We start from the raw sequence: 15,640 nt of genomic DNA, 5'->3' as shown, positions 1-15,640 counted from the left end.
GGGCTGAAAGTGGAAAAATAATTACAATCAAGTGAAAATTGTGGGGCTAATGCTTTCTAGCCCAGTACACGCTAACGGATATTGTAATTGTGGCAGGGCCCATTACCTACTCAAGACTGTCTCAAAGGAAAGGATAGCACTCAGTGAAGAGTTAGCATTACTTCCTTCAGCCCCCACACGCCGCAAGGCTGCCCACAAATCTCTTTAGACAGTCCCAGCTGAAAGCTGTTAGCAATGGTAACAAGATCTTAGCAAAAGATTTTACAATACTCAGAATACACAGAAGGCCTCACCCACAGCTGTCTTTAACGTGAGGTTTGGAAAAGGCACACATGAACACCAGCCTCCAGTTCTGTCATACCCCCCACATGAAATCCTTTTTACCATCAGAAACTGTTTTCCATGATAAGTTCTGGCGCCTACAAGGTTCCAGGTCACTGAAGTCCAAGAAGCAACCTCTTGACCTGAGCACCTATCCTGTGCTTTACCCACCCAGGGTGCTACCACGCCAGTAGCAGAGGTACAGGAGTTACCGTTCTGTACCTGCAGCAGGGTCCAGGGGGAGCAGCCCAGGGCAGAACCCATCCCTCGCAGGGCTGCACTGACATTGTCAGCCCAGCCCCAAACCCCTTCCGAGAGCAGCCACACAACGTTGGAGGCGCACAGCCAGCCCATGGCACGCCTGGGACAGAGCCCCGAGCTGCTGACACCCAATACCAGTTACGGTGACCAGCCTGGTTTTTGCAGTGTGAGTCCTCCAGCTAATTCATTCCCAGGCAGCTCCCGTGTGCTCCCACAAGCTGTGGTCATGCCTTTGAACTGCGGCACAGGCCATACTTAGAGGAGCTGCTTCGCTTCTTCACCTCTCTTCTCATCCAGCATTACAAACTGAGTGTCACTCACTGGCTTGCGTGGTTATTTAGGTTCCCTGTTGCTTTGAAGTTACATGAGCACCGTCACGCATAATTATTTTTAAGTGCAGTGTAAGAGCTTTGTCACTCAATTAGCAGCAGTTCAGCACAGAAAGATAAAAATAAGTAATAAAATAGACCAGATCCAGTACTTGCAGCTGTTCTCAGGGATGTTCCTGATCAGTAAAGAAGAAATGCAAGAGAGATCTGCAGTAGATTTGCAATGGCTTTAAGGTCCTGGCAAGGAGAGAAGCTCCGCGTTACTGACAGGGCTCTCTGATGCGCACTGCACATACTCACCACCAGTGCTAATTGCGAGGCCACACTCCCTGCACTGATAAGTGAGTGACAGAGCAACCCTGGCCAGTCATACACCTGCACAGGATGTACAGAATCCTACAGTAATTCATATCAACTCTCCAGGCTTCCATCTCTAAGAATATCCATCCAGGCCTGGGTGAGAGGGAGTATCTGAGCCAGAGCCCTAAAAGGTGAAGTTACCTAGAAGACAAGTTGCAAGTTAGAGCAAAGATGAACAACTGCATTGTTACAACAGCCGGAGGCAAGGGAACAGGAACTATATCCTAGGTGTTACCTCAACAGGGCTCTGGCTGCATATTAGTCTTTTCTCAAAATCAACATCTTCAGGTTCCACGGGAAACAGCACTATCACAGGTGCTTGGATGCTGCTGCTACAGTCCTAAGTGCAGCAAGTCCTGAAAACAAAAGCCCTCGATAGTAAGTCATTGAACTCTACTGACAGCGGTTTTGGTGCACACAGATGTAGTACCAGTAGTTTTCAGAAGTTATCAGCCACACGAGTACTTACAGACCACTATAAAATGCTGTGAAAAAAAAAAGTACAAGCTTTGCTATCAAGCAACTTGTATACATCTATGAAACCTACACAAAATAAATTGCAGAGGTGGCAGAAAGCATTTGCAAAAGATGAAAAGATTAGGGAAGATATTTTATGAACATGAAATTGCACTGCAGACAGATGGAAGCTCTCTTAGGTATAATGCACATTGAACTAGCAGAAACAACACAAAAAGGAGAGCACAGCAGAGAATCTGGCCCAGATTTTCAGCAGCACAGAATCCCGCAGCCAGCAAGAGAGCGTGTTACAGACCATTAACTCTGGAAGGTGCGTTAAGCAAATGGCTCCTCGGGGAGCTGCTTTCAGTAGCTAGTGATGGCACGAATGCTCCACTATTCTCCTTTCCCAACAGTTAACACCAAATGGGACAAGAATGAATTCTTTTTGGCAGAAGGGAATCCCAATTTGGAGGAACCTGGCTGCTTTCCGACCCACTGCCCTAGCCTGGTATCACACCAAGACAGACCACAGCAGAAAATCCGCCTCCTGTTCTGTTTTTGTCCTCCCAAATGTGGCCTTGAAACCATGCTCTGCTGCATAACCATGACCACTGCAGCAAAGGCTCCCTAAGGGTGCTGGATTTTGCACAAGCAAGCTATTATCTCCCAGATCCTGAAAACATAACTGAGAAGCACAAACTGTTGCCCACTAAAATAGGTAACGTCAGATACAGAACAATGCTGTGATTGCAAGTAACACTCAAAAAATCAATTGCATTAGAAAATAAAATCCCTGTTACACTCACAGCAAGGATTTAAGCTTCGAGATGAATTAAAAAAAAAAAAAAGAGTTGGGGGAGTGGGGTGGAAGACACTGAAGAAAGCCCTCCCACAGCTCTTTGAAAATACAGATCAACAGCTGCAAGTCAAAAAACACTGACACTTCCTCTACGCCACCCTGCATCCCATTTCCCACAACTCCACATCTCTCCCTCCACGTGACGAAAACTAGGCTGAATTGCAAGCAGAGCTGGAGGAGCCAAGTTTCTGAGCCAAGCAAGAGGGAGAGGCTGAGCTCTTGGCTGATTCAGATTCTTTTAGAGCAGTCTCACCCATCAAGTTTTATTTTTCCTGCTTTGTTTGTGGCTGGAGAAACTTGGAAACCAAATGATTCAATTCAAAACAAGACATGTTTCTGCAGCGGCGCTGAACAGGACAGATGAAATAGATGCAGAGAAGGGAGTCCAGGCGACTGAAAAATCGCGTGTCAGTCACTGTGAAGAGGAATCACCGTGGAGAGAGACAGGAAAAGGAAAGAGGTCAGGACACGGGCTCCTGCTCACCCCAGACAGAACTCCCAAGCTGCAGTAATCGCTGTGACCCAGACAGCCCCAGCCACGCACACCCCAGGAGCTGCCGCCCGGTGCTGCTGCACGCTTTATCAGCCCGGTCACTCAGAGGCTTCACTTCTCCTTAGGAGGAGCACGCTGTGCAGCTCAGCATCCCGGAGCTTGCAGGATCAGCAAGTCCCTCCTAACCCCAGACAACCTAAGTGGGCTGGAGATTTGGGCATCCCAGCCCCAGAGCACCTGTGCCCTCAAGCACTGCACGATCAGTGTCCTCCCGTCTTTTTTTCCCCCCAACCTTCATCCCACACTGTTTCCAGAAGGAGGCGGAAGTTTAAACTGAGATTATCAGGAAACGTTTTTCCTGAAGAAAGACAATGAGGGGAAGGAGATTCTCACTGAGCTCCCTGCCATGCCCAAGACACAACGATTGCTACTGCTTCCCAGGCTACAATTTTTTCTTTGTCATCTGCTTTGAAGCCACTTCACCTTTATTTCAGTGGTGCAGTTTCAGGGTTCACTTGGTGTAGCAGCAAGAGATTAGGAATCAGTGGATAAAACATCATTTGTTGCGGGTAAAAACCTAAGATGTTAACCAGTTATCAGAAAGGCCTCAGGCACCGCTGTGCTCCGCACTTGGCCATACTTCACTGCTCTCTATACCCATGAGAAGCCTGTCTAGGTAGGTCCCGGCTCTTAATTATCTCCATTTGTCATCTCTATACATCATCACTGGCCCAATAAGTTTACAAGTAATCTCATTTTTTGGAACAAAACAAGATCGCCAAAGACAAATATTGAATTCTGTGTGGTGTGATAAGTACATGCAGAAATCACAATACCATTACCTGAAGGTTACTGTGTAAGCCAGAATAAATACTCACTTCAGATCTAATGGTAAACACGCAGCATGAATTAATACAAAAACATGGTGGCAGACTATAAACAGTAAAATTGGTTTGGTTTCGTTTCATTTTAAATAAAACCCTATGAATCCCTTTGCTGCTTCTGAGTAGCCGGTTTTTGAATCCTTCACAATTGCTTCTAGAAAACCATTCAGGAAGAGCTGGTCACCAGCAGAATGGAAACACAGAACAACCTGCTTTTAAAGGTCTACACCAAGGCCAAAAAAAATTCCATCCTCACAAACAATGAGACTTAACAAGGCATTTTACAGCCCGCAAAACACAGCCCCCTTACAACTTCAGCTTTCATTGTCCTTGGGGGACTTCTTTGCATCTCATTCTGCCACTTCCATAAAGCTTCTTTAGATAGCACAATTTAAGAGGTGTGTTTACAGTTCTACTCAGGCTGTCGTGAAATCACATTTCAATTAAGAAGTCTGTGCCAACTAGAAAGACTCTAAGAAATACCAGGGAACTGAAATTATTCTGCTAGGATTTTAAATGGTTTTAGTTTCTTATTTCATTTTGTAAAAGTTCCAAGGTGTACATGTTTTGAGTCCTAGTTAACACGACCTTTCCATTTCACTGGAATTATTACTCACACACAAAGGCAACCTCTTTTCTGATATAATACAAGATAAGCTTCTGCAGAACCCAGCAGTTCTTCGAGTTCGCAGCCAAAGCCTGTTTGCTAAGGTGAAACACATACATTGCTAAAGTCCACCGTGATGATATTTACGTATGTTAGGGAAGTCACTTCGGTAGTGGAATTTTACTTTGTGTTCATAATAACCTACTTCCTACCATATACTCATCTATTTAATACTAAAGCCTCATCTACATTCTCTTATGGATGAAAAAAAGCTTTCCTGAGGAAACAAAAGCTATGGACCGCTGTATTCCATACACAGCCTCCTCACCCAGAATTAGAGCTCAGCTGCAAAGATGTTCATATATGTCCTCCAAATTGAATCCATCTAGATATAAAACACTGCTGTTACAAGAAATACGACTAAAAAGTAAAACCAAACCCACAATTTCTCTGCATTGTCCCCGGAATCTGAAAATTCTGGTCTCTCTTTGTCCAATAAACCTCATTCGCTTGGATTTCAGTTGTGATTCAGCGAGCTTTTCAGCGTTATCTCAGAACAAGCAGTCTTCAGGTTTTCTGCTTTCTAGCACAGCAATCAAGTCCCAAGTGCCAGAAGCCTTACGTTCATTTGATTCCCACAGAAGAACAAATCAGAACAGCAGTAAATGCTGCAAAATAAAGAGAAATGAATCTTAAGCCATGGAAACAGGAAGGAAAATAAATGAGAATCTTTCATGTTTGGTCACTTTCACCACTGCAATTTAATGGGTGTTGTTTGTTTTTATGATGATGATGACAAATAACCCTGGGAAGCTCCAGGTTACACGATCATGTTTGTATTCTGCGTGGAAGATGACTCCTTTCTCTTCTGCAGGGATTAGGTACCTTGTAGACAAAACAAAAACCAAAAACCACCACACACAAGCATGGGAAAACAAATACACGTTGTGTTGCACTGATAAATTTATGACTGTAGTATGTGACTACAGTCCGACCTGTGACCTACTGCTCCAGTCAGGGAGGATGTCAGCAGGACCCAGTTGTAAGCCTTCAGCTCGGGCAGAAAATTACCTTCAGCCTCCCCTCCCAGCTCAGCCACCCATGAAACTGAAAGGGAGCACAACAAATATCCCACCTTTGTCGCCATGTCCTCAACCTTTGCTAAATGGCGCTGTTCAAGGTACATTTTGGTTCTGAGAATAGTGATCCTCAAGAGTCACTCATGGGTAACGTAACCAAGAACCACCAAAATTACCTTGGCTTTGTCCCAAGGTAAATTTGTGAAAGCCCAGCCTTTCACTGGAAGGCTTTAAAACTATGTCAGCTTTCGCATAAGCTTCTCTTAAGAAAACCCACATGATTGTAAAGCAAGTATTATCTAAAAGCAAGCGGCCTTCTTTAGCAGAGTCATAGGCTACAGTAAGCATTATCTGGAGAATAAAGTTTATGCTGAAATATAATAGCATGGTACAACTATGGACCAGGTTGGTCAAATATTTTCCAAAGAATATACATCACCTGTGTCCGTGTGAACACAACCTTCCCTTTATTTAGAAACCTTTATTCAATTTAACAGAAAAAAAGACCAACATTTTGCTTGACTGCCTTACTGTGGATTATAAACATATCAGTACCTGCTTGTTCAGATGTCACGTCATCAAAATAACAATGACTTCTCAAATCCCAATGATCAGAAAGAAAATTGCTAAGGATAACGTGAAGTTTGTAGCACAAATCTAGTGTGGTGTACACTGAAAACACCAGTGATTATGTTCAATGAGGGGAAGAAAACAGCATTCCTAACCAAAATACTTGCATGAGGTGAAGAGGAAAAAAAAAAAAAAAAGAAAAGCACTTGTTTGTTCATCAGGTATGGTGAGTCCCATACCAGAGAAGAACACTTTGCTCTCCCTCAGGCAGTATTTGAGGTGTGAAATCTCTCACTTCTGTCTTCAATAATAGGCTTTTAGTCTTATTCATCCAATAAGCCTGCTCTCTTTTTATCTTCTTTAAGAATTCAATGGGAAAAAGGGGGTTGTACTTAGCCTCTCCCTATTTTTTTTTTTTTTGTGTCCTTTTGATGAACTGAAAACTTAAGACAGACAACAACTAAAAAGTTACCTGCCTTTGTCACCAAGTCAAACAGGCCTCGGAATGACTCAGGCACTAGCTATTCTTGCTCTTGATTACAGTCACGAAACATTTTATGGGGATGTTAAATTCCAGTCCCCGCCAGGAAAATGACAGCTTGACATAAAGAGCAAATCACAGATGAGTTCTGTGGAAAAGGGAAGTGGCGTGGCTGATAACAGCAGCACCAATTACCACCCTAAGACTCAACAGGGAAAATGCTATGGCAAGCCATTTCCTTATTCAAGACCCATCACCACTGCACACCAGTTTGTACAGCAAACAGCAGTCAGATGAAATGCTTCCTGTGTGAAGGAAAGCCGCTAACTTCTTCTCAAGTTCTTTGCCTATGCAGCCTGATGTCTCAGGGAGTCCCTGGTGTCATTTCCACACCACCGTGTGTGCTGCGTGCCCGGGGCAGAGCTCTGTCTGATCCAGGACTGGGAAGCCCATCCAAACTAACCTTCCCTGGAAAGTATTCCAGCACCAGAACTTGCAAAGGAATACAGAGCTATGTAGCAGCTGGCTGGAGAATAGAAGTACTGTTGGAAGGAAGGAGCTGAATATTTAACCACACAACTATTCATCGCGTTCTCTAGAATACATTAGCAGCTGCGCAGCTCCAGCTGAACAGAGCAGCGCGATCAGGTTGTTCCTCTCTGCTCCCCCTTTTCCTCTCCTCCCTCTGCTCACAGATACTGACAGCAGCACGCTTGCCTGCAAGGTAAGAGATGAGGACAGAAAGCTCTGGAAAAGAAAGGAACTGAAAGCACATTTCTGTGTGAACATTCCAGCTCTGCAGAGGTCGGCTGGGAGATGGCTCTGGCTGTATCTGGGGTTAAGGAAAAAAAGGAGGAGGAGGAGAAATAGCTGTGTTTAATTTGGCAGTTCCCAGAACTCACTAGGTGTGCTCTGAGACTAAGCACCAAGGCAAAGCCCTGCAGGGGACAGAATAGGCAGAAGCAAAGCTAGTTCCTGCATTCCAGTCTGTTTCAGGCAGGACCTATGCACAGGATTTCTCCAATGGGGACAATTCCAGGCATGCTCAGAGACAGATCTCTGTGCTTGGGGAATGCAAACTCAAACAAGGAGGTGAGCTTAGGCATTTCCAGCATTAGGCAGCCACTGAGCGGAAACGCTTTGGTCTGTAATTTAAAATGCAGGCAGTTCAGATCTAATTAAGTCGTACGTTAAGAACCAAAATATTTAATGGATATTCTATTGCACATCCTCCTATAAAGCACAACGTTTGGCTGGGGACTTCAGCCATTACTGTGTATAAAAATGTGAATACCAACTAATCCTTTCACTGTAAAATCGGAGATTGCCTCAGTAGTACCAACAACTTCTGGCAACCTGCACGTTGCCAATAAAGATCCAATCCTAACTTTGAAGAAAAAAAAAGAAAAAAGAAATCTCCTCTACCTGAATGCACGCCCTCCCTACCCTCATTTTTTCCAGGCTGCCTATCCAATAGTACAATGATTGCCTTTCAAAATGTATCTGGAAACCACTCTTTTACTGTGTCCCTAAAAAGATGAGCCTCTTTGAACTAGTAGTTGTGGGAAATATCCTTCACAAATACATGGGCATTAAATAGCACCACAAAGGGTACAAGCAGAGGAGAGGAACGGGAGATACCATCCAGAAATGCTTTTGCATATTTATTTCACACGAAAACAGAGGTCTCTGCTAGACATATGACATCTCCTTCATGACACACAGGCAGGCAGCTGGGTTAGCTGACTCTTACTACAGGGGCAAGGGCTTCAGAAGTGCCTCAAACGCCCGTCCACCCAAGATCCAACACACTCCCTTCACATACATCTCATTACACTTGAAAAATCCATTTCTTATGTGCCATTGAGAAGCTTATCATCTCGTTGTCCACACCGAGAGGAGCGCAGCACACTTTATGAAGAAGGAACCCACTCAATTTTGGCTCCAGGCCTGCCGGTGCCCAGACAGCTGCCAGGTACAGGGACCCACAGCGCTGCTGCGCAGCTCCCTGGTGGCAGCGAGCACCCTGTTGTCCTCTGCCATATGGCACAGAGCTCTGTACCAGCACACACACCTCCTGCTCCTGTGCCACTGCTCCAGAGCCACTCAGCAGCGCTGCAGCCTTTTACACCCCACCCCATGAAAAATGGGAAAGCAGAGGGTGTGCTAAACCAGGTCCCTGAACTGTGTCCTAGAGTCTGACACAGATGTTGGAAAACAGAGGGGACAAAATAACCGTGAATAGTTATATTTTCTATAACAAACACTGAAAACCACCTATGACTCACCATAGTGAACCATAGTGGGGGTTTTGTTTTACGCTCATCATAAATTATGCAGCCTATCCCCAAAACAAAACACAGCACATCCCACACTTACTGAGGATTCCTTATGGTAAATGAGTTCATAGAATTTGTAAAATCACTGCTCTTATGGGGACCCTGAACAGTTCAGATTACAAAGTACAGCAGCAAATTGTCTATAATCCTGGATAAACATTTATCTGTGCTGCAACATTTGTATTTCATATGTAAATTCTTTAGATTGGACAGAGTAGAGCTTCTGTTATATGACCACAGGGGAATACAATAGGCTTAGGCAGCTGCCATGAATATTTTACACCAACACATTAGCATGTTTTAACTTTCACTCACCATTAAATATTCAGTGGCTGAAAAGAAAGCTCTCTCTATGCCTTTCTGTTACCCCCATTTGGCATTTCATGGCATTTGGTGCAGTAGGCGGATGGGATGGCCTTCTTCCTCTTCATTTTCACCATTTTCTCAAGCGTGGTTTGTGACAACGGGGAGCAACAACTTCCAGACAATGAGGACTGTCAAAGTGGACCTCACTGCAAAAGAAGAGAACAGAACCTGACAAGCTGTCCAGCAGGTATTTGGAGATAATATACTGGAGATTATTAGCTTCTTTAGGACGCTTTTCCATCATATACTGCTCAACAAAAACTGTAGTCAGACATTAATTTTACTGAATGATGCAGGAACCCTTAGATAATCGATTAGACTTGCAGAAATTCATATTGTAAAAGGTAAGTAGGCTTAAACAACACGTATATAGCATTTCGTGTTATTATAAGACATTCACATATCCAAAGACTTCCTTTTTGTACTGCAAAATAAATCAATATTGAAACTGGGCAGTACTTTTAAACGAGGCAGCATTCCTTTAACTGATTTTGATGTTATGACGTAAATAAGCCATCCTTTCTTTAAACTGCCGAGACACCAACTCTATTTAATCTACATAATATAGCCACATTATATAAGAAAAATTGACAACGTCTTTTGGTTTTGTTGCTCTACAGGCTTTTTCTGCCCGGAAGGAAGCATCACACCAGTGCCATGTCCCCCAGGCACTTTCCGTCCCGAAGAAGCAGGGACATCACACAGCTGCTTGACGTGCCCAGTGGATTTCTTTAATCCCATGCCTGGCCAAAAAGCATGCCTTCCATGCGGCTCCGAGGCAGCGCAGCCTGCAGAGGGGCAAGAGACATGCATCTGCCTTGGGAAAGGGCAGGTGTTTCAGGTAAAGAAGCAGTCCTGCAAAAGCAGTTCAGTCCTAAGGCACAGCACTGTTACTTCAGACTTTGATCTTCATTGTCTTACCTCGTGCACTGCCCTAATTCAGCGTCTCTCGCTTTGGCATTGGCAGCTTTCAGTCCTACATCTCATTTCCAATTACACAGAGCCACTGGCGTGGAAACACCACACCAGATTTACACACGCTCTGAGTTTTAGAGCTGCTCCGATCTTTCTCCTTTGCGGGAAGGTAAAGGGAATGTGCACGGACACGAAAGTCTCATCTGACCTCAGCCAAATAAGGCTCAATGCCTAATGCAGCAAGATACAGAACAGCACCTGCGTGAGACTACAGGTTGCTAAATAAATATCTGGTTTTTCTTCCAGGCCAGTGATGCTCACTGCACATGCCCTCCAGGTTATCAGAGCTCCTCAGATGGTGGAAGACACTGTGTCAGACGAGCATACGATATCTGTCGGGATACAGCCTCTCGAAATCAGGAAGGACAGTGTTTAACCAAGAAAGAATGGGCTCATTATTGCGCTGAGAAGGTAAAGCGTTTTTCCACTAGTTAAATCCAAAGTACATGCAGAAACTGCCCTAAAGCAAACTCTCTAGCTCTTTCTTCACTGAGCTCAGACAGCAGAACCAAGCGTTGTAACTGTTTTCACAGGAGGTTTTGCTGCTTCTTCAGATTGAAATAGGAAGCCAGAAGCCAGATTTCCACCCTCACTCAAGGAATACCTCGCTTCTAAGGTATTCTAATTTGTCTTCTAAGCTGCTATTTCACTCCTTTTTTCCTCCTGCAGGTTTGTACTGTCCCCAGGGATTATCAAGGCTATGACAAGGTTCTTGGCCTCTGCATCTGTCAAGGTGACACTCTGGAGAGTGTGTGCAATTCGCAGTGCAGAAGACAACAAAGAGAGACTCTGCAGGTCACTTGTACCGAGAAAAATCCTCAGCTTTTTATCACTTACCGAAATGGGAGCAAGGTAAAAGCTGCAGTTATTTTCACAGCCTACCAATTTTTGCTATACTTTATAGACTTTTAGTAATCTTTCAACAAAACAACAGCCTCATGTTTGTTTGTTTGTTTTTTTTCTTTGAAAAGTATAGAAAGCAACAAACAAACCCCCCAGACACCAGTCTATTATATGCAGAGCATATTTTTTCTACCTGGCCTTACATTGCAACCGAGTGAAAAATTCCCATAAATTTTCTGAGTTATTTTTCTTTTAGGTTGCTGTTGTCTTGGAAGAATTAAGAACAGTTCTACTAGGACCATATTTCCCTTTAAAAGATGTCTGCACTTCAGAACAAAGCAAATATTCCCATCCAGCATACATTGTTAAAACAAGTGGTAAGGGAAAGGATAACAAGAGCTATAGCGTTAGCTGGTGTAGAGTTATAGCTGGGTATTAAATGTTTTTCTATAAATAACTGCAATATCCACGTTATTTATAATGCAAACAAAAAACCTTGATACATGGTGATAGCATGAAGAAATACTAAGTCACTATTCTGTGCACCATTCACCCCACTCAATCCCAGAACAGTCATCCCAGATCTCTACATTTCCAACATTTTGGGAATGTACAGATGGATATTCAGAGACTCCCTCCCACTCCCATTTTCTTAAGAGATGAACGCTATCGTCACATGTTGAGGGGCTCCCTTCTCACATCCTTTATCTGAAGAGATTTTCTCTTGGGCTTCAGATTTTAATGTGATTTTACCAAGTACAGTTAGAAGTAGGTAAACATTTTTTTAGCATTCTAGAACTAAAGCCATAAGCACTATTTATACAACCACATGAAAATTTAGTAGTAGCAATAGGATGCAATCATTTGCCCATGGTACCTTTGTACAGTTTCATTGACTTCAGCCAAGTTAAACCAGTTGCTGCTTAAGGAACAGGTCTTGCAACACCAAACAAACCCTAAAGCCTTTGGATAAGGCCCAAGTGTTTTTAAGCACTGCCCTAGAATAAGAAAAAATGAACTGAAAAGCATGCAGTTTGGTTTTAGGTTCTGTAAGCTTTATTTGGGGGGTTTGGTGAGCTGATACTCTATAAACTAAAAGAAAAAGCAAAGTCCAACTCGTTGATAAACAGAAGTGACCAATACTTTTTATACTGCTTCAGGGAAAGGATTTTTAGGAGTGTATAATCCTGACCCACAGCTATTTCACAACTTCATCATGCTAAACAAGGCTTCATCACTACAGAGAAACTGGCCTTCCTCAGCAACAGCTCCAGGTAAGGTCTCAGAAGGCTCCAGAGCATATATCTAAATACAGATTCTCCAAGATTTAACTGTTTCATCACATCAACCATCTCCAGTACTGAACTAAATAGGAAATAGCAACAGTTAAACAGACCTTACCATCCTCAAATTCCCAGAGAAACTGTTCACACTAAGCACAGGGAAGCGAAAGGAAAAGCTCTGACTTCTCTGCACTGCAAGTTAGAGCCTCTGCACTCACAGCTGCCAACAGGCTGCTTCCTCCTGGCCCCCGTCTCTCCCCCAGGGGCAAGGAGGAACAGCTGTGTGGCAACTGAATGCACAGCACCTGGCACACAGCCCCCTACCTTCCACCACATCCACGGGGCTGCAGGGAGACAGAGCCCAGGAGCAACTGGCAGGGCTGAGCTCTTCTCAGATCCTGATCCACAATTCTGCTCCATTCCTCAGTTCTAATTTATGCCACCGTCTCCACAGCTTTGGGCAATTCAGATGACTTCCTTAGTAGTTCCACTTGTGTTCCTCTTGGAGAGCAAGACTTGAGTTCCTGCATGTCTCCAGAGATATCCTCAAATCCATAGCCAAGCCAAATCTGACTAACGACAAGAAGACAGGTACCTTACAAAGGCTGCAGATTTGCAAGAGGTGCTGCTTCTGCACTAGACATGCTTCAGCAGAGCCATTGCAAAAAGACACAAAAATGTGGTGCAAAATTAACCAATGTCAGGAAAATGCCAGTTGCATTTTTAAGTGCTGTCTTAACAGTATGCCTTACTCTGGAAGCCAGACTTGCATCTATAAAGCTTAGTCATAAAAATGAATATATAAAAAGGAAATGCTGTATTCTGCAGCAGTTCTGTAGGCAGAAAATGATCGGTAATGATCCAAACCTGTGCTTTTACAGGTAATTCCAGCCATGAAGGATCCAGATCTCCCATGGTACAAAGCCTGAGACCTTCAAATTCCACATCAAAAATCGCATTTACTGGCATCTTAAATCCTACCACATGCATTAATGCTAATGTTACCATCGTGTTCATTGTCTCCAAGGAACATTACCCAGTTTATGATGTGTAAGTACAAAGCCTGAATGCAGAACTTAGCTAATGCACTTTTACTTAAGCTACAGAGAAAAAGGCTGCAGTTTTCACTTTTCTCAACACAGAACTAAGAGGAAACGTGACTAGGAAGACTAGAAGTCTCATTATTAAGCATACTTCAATGTCTTTTTCAAAGAGAAGACACTGTGGCACAGTAGGAAACAGCATGTAAGACTTCAGGAAAGCAACATTCACTTATTAAAATAAGCAAAAATAAATGTATACATGTTGTTCTTGATGTCCTGCTGGTGCTATTTCTGACCTTTTAAAAGGCATACCCGTGTTAACACTTTGCAGGATGACTTCTCATAGCTTATGCTGTATAATTGCTCTAGTTGATCCTGAGTTCTCTTCCCTTTTCTATAGTCATTGAGTTTTAGGATCTTATCTGAGCTAAGGTTTAGGTTTTGGTAAACTAACCCAATGGAAACAAGCAGTTTCTACTGCACTGAACGCCTTGGAAGCTCTGCCTTTGCTGCCTTTATTTCTGTGGGTTTCTTCCCCTATGGCCTATTTTATTTCTGGCATTCATCCAGTTTCAAAGCATCAAGTAACACAAGGGACACGTAATGAATAACAAAACCTTCACGTGGATTCCGTGTTGGCATCTGTGGTGTTTAAACACCTACAAGGGGTCCCCATGGCTATTTCTTCACTGCTAAATAAACATCCATGCTGCTTCAGGTTAATTCCTGCTACATCACATACAGCCTGAGGAGAACTGGTTGGAGCAGCCCAAACCAAAGTAGGGCTGAATTAACAGTGCCGCTGTGTGGACAATTAGAGGTCCAGCGCCTAAACTTGTGCTATCCTCATTTAATGACATAAATGAACCCTAAGCGGCAACTATGCCTTGCCAAAGCTCTGCTGTAGTTATAAGCCTACACAGACACACAAACCCTAGTGACAAGAATGGACTTTTGTACTTTTGCTCCTAGAAACAACCTGTACAACACGAATGCTGAATTTGACTGGGGGGATTTTCGAAGGCTCGCAGAGGAAGTGAGAGAGGCCTCCCAAAAAATCCTCTTCTTCCTTTTCCAGTTCCAGCACCCTGGTACCTATGTGTTACAGCTGAGCAGCAATCAGCACAAAAAAATGGTTTGTATCAAGGAATCCTCTATTTGCATTTATAATGTCCCTCTTAGCAAAGCATTTTGCGATCCATTTGATGGCTTGGAATCAAAGGAAATGTTAAAAATATGAATGAGGATTTTTCATTTTTGCACATCGTACTGCACAGGTGAGTACGACAGTAAACATGTGAGTTTGCCTGCATGAGCATTACATGTGTAACTGCAAAATGGTGCAACAGCTGTACAGTTCAGACTCATTGTAAGAACCAAAATAACACTTCAGATTTAAATCAGCATGCACATTTGAATCATTTGCACTGACATGGCATTTCTATTTATGCTCGTTTCATTAAGTACATCAGGGTCATGCCACTTGGAGGACAGTGTTATGAAGAGGGGCCGTTCTTCCCCACAACTCCCAGATATGCTGTACAGGTGGGCATTGCAAAAAAACAAGACCTCCTACTGAAACCTGACTGGACAGCAGTTTTTGGAGTAATCACAGGACTTCTCACATTGCTTATTACCTGTGTGGTATTGACAGTAAGTAATAGACACAAACAACAACCAAAAAAAATCATTCTTAAAAGAATATTACAAGACCTCGCACAACAAACCTCACACAAAGAACTGTCCATCATTGATAAGTTTCTTCAGTCGTCATTCATGTGGCTTTCTGTTTTTCACTGCTTATTCAGACATAAGTCCCCAAGGCCACAACATTTCTGAGATCGGATGTGCTATTTCATAATAAACAAATGAAATGGTCCTTCAGACTGCAAATCCCCCGAACAGCCATTCTTTTGCATTTTTAGCGTGTCCTGAAATCAACAGGCTTTTTCTGCAACCAGACTACTGAAGTAATGATAGAAAAATGTGATTTATTCATCCAGCAGATCCAAACAACAGATAACTATACTTCCTTCCCCTTGGTTTCAGCCTCATCTGCTAAGATTGATAATTCTGTCTTAGAACAGA

General features: G+C 43.3%; 1 protein-coding gene and 2 long non-coding RNA genes across 3 annotated transcripts in view; 2 read left to right on the top strand and 1 right to left on the bottom strand.

Moving 5' to 3' along the window:
• The window catches only part of POU2AF1 (POU class 2 homeobox associating factor 1), a 79,294-nt gene that overhangs the window by 59,423 nt on the left and 4,231 nt on the right, over positions 1–15,640 (bottom strand). Inside the window, exons 4-5 of the mRNA XM_013187128.3 lie at positions 12,834–13,082; positions 9,358–9,554 (exon numbers count right to left, since the gene is read on the bottom strand). The gene's annotated coding sequence lies outside the window, so the exon portion shown is untranslated. The remainder of the gene's footprint in view (positions 1–9,357; positions 9,555–12,833; positions 13,083–15,640) is intronic.
• LOC136786718 (uncharacterized) lies at positions 9,459–10,950 on the top strand. Its single transcript, XR_010826142.1, has 3 exons — positions 9,459–9,595; positions 10,029–10,249; positions 10,630–10,950. It is a non-coding gene; the product is annotated as an uncharacterized lncRNA (long non-coding RNA).
• LOC125182738 (uncharacterized) lies at positions 10,955–15,287 on the top strand. The gene is made up of 5 exons (XR_010826141.1): positions 10,955–11,235; positions 11,483–11,603; positions 12,387–12,500; positions 13,391–13,559; positions 14,525–15,287. It is a non-coding gene; the product is annotated as an uncharacterized lncRNA (long non-coding RNA).

Source organism: Anser cygnoides, chromosome 21, assembly GCF_040182565.1.
Source record: "Anser cygnoides isolate HZ-2024a breed goose chromosome 21, Taihu_goose_T2T_genome, whole genome shotgun sequence".
Lineage (NCBI taxonomy): Eukaryota > Metazoa > Chordata > Aves > Anseriformes > Anatidae > Anser > Anser cygnoides.
Note: the sequence above shows the minus strand (reverse complement) of the source record. Positions and strands in the feature narration are given on the sequence as shown.